At 55.8% G+C, this 5,000-nt stretch overlaps 3 non-coding genes across 3 annotated transcripts in view; all 3 read left to right on the plus strand.

Moving 5' to 3' along the window:
• The window catches only part of TRNAL-CAA (transfer RNA leucine (anticodon CAA)), a 112-nt gene extending 67 nt beyond the window's left edge, over positions 1-45 (plus strand). The window contains exon 2 of the tRNA in view: positions 1-45. This exon is cut by the window's left edge and continues 1 nt beyond it. This is a non-coding gene — a tRNA (tRNA-Leu).
• A 1,331-nt stretch (positions 46-1,376) lies between these two features.
• Positions 1,377-1,449, plus strand: TRNAV-AAC (transfer RNA valine (anticodon AAC)). Its single transcript has one exon. It is a non-coding gene; the product is annotated as a tRNA-Val (tRNA).
• A 2,076-nt stretch (positions 1,450-3,525) lies between these two features.
• Positions 3,526-3,637, plus strand: TRNAL-CAA (transfer RNA leucine (anticodon CAA)). Its single transcript has 2 exons — positions 3,526-3,563; positions 3,592-3,637. It is a non-coding gene; the product is annotated as a tRNA-Leu (tRNA).
• Positions 3,638-5,000: the final 1,363 nt, after the last annotated feature.

Raw genomic sequence — 5,000 nt, forward strand, 5'->3', positions numbered from 1 at the left:
TCTGGTCTCCGATTGGAGGCGTGGGTTCAAATCCCACTCCTGACAAGCCGGGCTCATTTTTTTGAGCACATTTCAGAGTGTAAGGCTTGCGGAAAACCTCGTGGGGGCCCCCGAATGCAGCGCCCGGCAAGCCTCCCTGTTCTCTTCTGCTGCCTTGCAACTGGAGCTGTCTGCCAGAGACGCCGGAGGCACACCTGCCCTTAAACCCCCACTGGCCCACGGCTGCAAAACCTGCATTTTCTAGTGGCTGGCTTGGTGGCATATGTCACTGAGCCCAGTCTACTCAGGAAGTGAAAAAAGTCCCCTTCACAGTTGGAGAAAGTGCTCTCCTGCCACCTGTCGGTCGTTGAAGGCACCACACCTCAGCAAAATAAAAATAAAAAAACAGACATGCTCAGTTCGGGGGATGTAAAGGTATTTACATAGCAAGAACAGAGAGGCTGTTGGGAGATGACAGAAGCCATGCTGCCCCAGAGTTCTCTTCTGAAATTCGCAGGAATCCAGAGGTTGGAGCGGGCTGAGGGAGTGCGCCTTCTTGCCTCTGTTGGCTTTCAAGACACATCCTCCTGCTGGGAAGCTGCCCACCCTGAGCAGCACAGGTTTGCGCTCTAGGCCGGTCGGCCACATATATCTCGCCTGATCGAGCCCGATCGAGCGGCAGCAGATGGCCTTTGGCCAGCGAAGGCTGTCGCTCTTCTTCTTGTTTCTCTGCTTGAGAGGCAGCTCAGTCCTCTGCGCTTGCGCCAGGGGCAGGCCACGTGACACGCAGGGGTCAGGCCGTGGAGAGACTGGGGCATGGCGCCAAGTGAGGTAAGCAGACCACCCCCCTCCCCCTCACTGCTCTCTGCATGCGGTGGCTCGTTGGTCTAGGGGTATGATTCTCGCTTAGGGTGCGAGATGCCCCGGGTTCAAATCCCGGACGAGCCCTTTTTTTTGGAGCGCCGAAAACTAAAAACACAGAGTCCCCAATTCCCCCCCAAAAATAGTTTGTGCGTGACCGTATCTGGTTCGATGCCCGTCGCCAATGGTTGGCTGCTTTTAAGCCCATGGCCCAAGAGGCAGTGTTGGAAATTCCCCCTCCTTTGTAATGATGCGCTGGCGGCGAGCTGATGTATAAAGGTTTGGACATGCCTTCTGGGTGGGGACTGCCATGGCTCGCGCCACTGTTGCATCCAGCTTGGTCTTTTGTATGTGTCTGCAGCCTGTGTGTGAGGTGTTGTGAGTGCTGCCATGTAGGTCCGGCGCAGGCTTGCGCCAAACTTTCACGTTGGTGTGTGCCACCTGGCAGGTACCAGCGGGCCCCATGAGACATCAGTGCCACAAAGCCTTTCAACTGAAAGCTGTCCCAGCACACTAGAGCGCAGCCTACCAGAGCTGTTTCTGTAGTGTAGTGGTTATCACATTCGCCTAACACGCGAAAGGTCCCCGGTTCGAGACCGGGCAGAAACATGGTGCTGGTTTCTTTTTATTTCCACAATGTCAATCGGACACATTTGACCGCATGCAGGTTTCGACAGGTATGGACAGGCCGGCACTACGCCATGAGTGATCTGACGCCAGCCCTTATTTGCACCCTGCAAACTGTCCACTGGCTCCATCAGTGGGCGTTTCCTGCCATCCCTGGGTCCTTAAGTGAGTGTTTGGGTACTTTTGATGCAGAGATCGGGGCATGAAAACTGGCGCTGGCACCTGGCGACATTGGGTACTGAAGAATCTTTCCCAATCCTGCCCATAGCTGTCAGGGTGGCCGAGTGGTCTAAGGCGCCAGACTCAAGAGGCGCAGCTCTTCCCTGCATCTGGGTGTTCTGGTCTCCGATTGGAGGCGTGGGTTCAAATCCCACTCCTAACAAGCCGGGCTCATTTTTTTGAGCACATTTCAGAGTGTAAGGCTTGCGGAAAACCTCGTGGGGGCCCCCGAATGCAGCGCCCGGCAAGCCTCCCTGTTCTCTTCTGCTGCCTTGCAACTGGAGCTGTCTGCCAGAGACGCCGGAGGCACACCTGCCCTTAAACCCCCACTGGCCCACGGCTGCAAAACCTGCATTTTCTAGTGGCTGGCTTGGTGGCATATGTCACTGAGCCCAGTCTACTCAGGAAGTGAAAAAAGTCCCCTTCACAGTTGGAGAAAGTGCTCTCCTGCCACCTGTCGGTCGTTGAAGGCACCACACCTCAGCAAAATAAAAATAAAAAAACAGACATGCTCAGTTCGGGGGATGTAAAGGTATTTACATAGCAAGAACAGAGAGGCTGTTGGGAGATGACAGAAGCCATGCTGCCCCAGAGTTCTCTTCTGAAATTCGCAGGAATCCAGAGGTTGGAGCGGGCTGAGGGGGTGCGCCTTCTTGCCTCTGTCGGCTTTCAAGACACATCCTCCTGCTGGGAAGCTGCCCACCCTGAGCAGCACAGGTTTGCGCTCTAGGCCGGTCGGCCACATATATCTCGCCTGATCGAGCCCGATCGAGCGGCAGCAGATGGCCTTTGGCCAGCGAAGGCTGCCGCTCTTCTTCTTGTTTCTCTGCTTGAGAGGCAGCTCAGTCCTCTGCGCTTGCGCCAGGGGCAGGCCACGTGACACACAGGGGTCAGGCCGTGGAGCGACTGGGGCATGGCGCCAAGTGAGGTAAGCAGACCACCCCCCTCCCCCTCACTGTTCTCTGCATGCGGTGGCTCGTTGGTCTAGGGGTATGATTCTGGCTTAGGGTGCGAGAGGTCCCGGGTTCAAATCCCGGACGAGCCCTTTTTTTTGGAGCGCCGAAAACAAAAAACACAGAGTCCCCAATTCCCCCCCAAAAATAGTTTGTGCGTGACCGTATCTGGTTCGATGCCCGTCGCCAATGGTTAGCTTCTTTTAAGCCCATGGCCCAAGAGGCAGTGTTGGAAATTCCCCCTCCTTTGTAATGATGCGCTGGCGGCGAGCTGATGTATAAAGGTTTGGACATGCCTTCTGGGTGGGGACTGCCATGGCTCGCGCCACTGTTGCATCCAGCTTGGTCTATTGTATGTGTCTGCAGCCTGTGTGTGAGGTGCTGTGAGTGCTGCCATGTAGGTCCGGCGCAGGCTTGCGCCAAACTTTCACGTTGGTGTGTGCCACCTGGCAGGTACCAGCGGGCCCCATGAGACATCAGTGCCACAAAGCCTTTCAACTGAAAGCTGTCCCAGCACACTAGAGCGGAGCCTACCAGAGCTGTTTCTGTAGTGTAGTGGTTATCACATTCGCCTAACACGCGAAAGGTCCCAGAAACATGGTGCTGGTTTCTTTTTATTTCCACAATGTCAATCGGACACATTTGACCGCAGGCAGGTTTCGACAGGTATGGACAGGTCGGCACTACGCCATGAGTGATCTGAGGCCAGCCCTTATTTGCACCCTGCAAACTGTCCACTGGCTCCATCAGTGGGTGTTTCCTGCCATCCCTGGGTCCTTAAGTGAGTGTTTGGGTACTTTTGATGCAGAGATCGGGGCATGAAAACCGGCGCTGGCACGTGGCGACATTGGGTACTGAAGAATCTTCCCCAATCCTGCCCATAGCTGTCAGGGTGGCCGAGTGGTCTAAGGCGCCAGACTCAAGAGGCGCAGCTCTTCCCTGCATCTGGGTGTTCTGGTCTCCGATTGGAGGCGTGGGTTCAAATCCCACTCCTGACAAGCCGGGCTCATTTTTTTTAGCACATTTCAGAGTGTAAGGCTTGCGGAAAACCTCGTGGGGGCCCCCGAATGCAGCGCCCGGCAAGCCTCCCTGTTCTCTTCTGCTGCCTTGCAACTGGAGCTGTCTGCCAGAGACGCCGGAGGCACACCTGCCCTTAAACCCCCACTGGCCCACGGCTGCAAAACCTGCATTTTCTAGTGGCTGGCTTGGTGGCATATGTCACTGAGCCCAGTCTACTCAGGAAGTGAAAAAAGTCCCCTTCACAGTTGGAGAAAGTGCTCTCCTGCCACCTGTCGGTCGTTGAAGGCACCACACCTCAGCAAAATAAAAATAAAAAAACAGACATGCTCAGTCCGGGGGATGTAAAGGTATTTACATAGCAAGAACAGAGAGGCTGTTGGGAGATGACAGAAGCCATGCTGCCCCAGAGTTCTCTTCTGAAATTCGCAGGAATCCAGAGGTTGGAGCGGGCTGAGGGAGTGCGCCTTCTTGCCTCTGTCGGCTTTCAAGACACATCCTCCTGCTGGGAAGCTGCCCACCCTGAGCAGCACAGGTTTGCGCTCTAGGCCGGTCGGCCACATATATCTCGCCTGATCGAGCCCGATCGAGCGGCAGCAGATGGCCTTTGGCCAGCGAAGGCTGCCGCTCTTCTTCTTGTTTCTCTGCTTGAGAGGCAGCTCAGTCCTCTGCGCTTGCGCCAGGGGCAGGCCACGTGACACGCAGGGGTCAGGCCGTGGAGAGACTGGGGCATGGCGCCAAGTGAGGTAAGCAGACCACCCCCCTCCCCCTCACTGCTCTCTGCATGCGGTGGCTCGTTGGTCTAGGGGTATGATTCTCGCTTAGGGTGCGAGAAGTTCCGGGTTCAAATCCCGGACGAGCCCTTTTTTTTGGAGCGCCGAAAACAAAAAACACAGAGTCCCCAATTCCCCCCCAAAAATAGTTTGTGCGTGACCGTATCTGGTTCGATGCCCGTCGCCAATGGTTGGCTGCTTTTAAGCCCATGGCCCAAGAGGCAGTGTTGGAAATTCCCCCTCCTTTGTAATGATGCGCTGGCGGCGAGCTGATGTATAAAGGTTTGGACATGCCTTCTGGGTGGGGACTGCCATGGCTCGCGCCACTGTTGCATCCAGCTTGGTCTTTTGTATGTGTCTGCAGCCTGTGTGTGAGGTGCTGTGAGTGCTGCCATGTAGGTCCGGCGCAGGCTTGCGCCAAACTTTCACGTTGGTGTGTGCCACCTGGCAGGTACCAGCGGGCCCCATGAGACATCAGTGCCACAAAGCCTTTCAACTGAAAGCTGTCCCAGCACGCTAGAGCGCAGCCTACCAGAGCTGTTTCTGTAGTGTAGTGGTTATCACATTCGCC

This window comes from Ambystoma mexicanum, chromosome 2q (assembly GCF_040938575.1).
Source record: "Ambystoma mexicanum isolate Mex_15411 chromosome 2q, UKY_AmexF1_1, whole genome shotgun sequence".
NCBI classification, from domain to species: Eukaryota; Metazoa; Chordata; class Amphibia; order Caudata; family Ambystomatidae; genus Ambystoma; species Ambystoma mexicanum.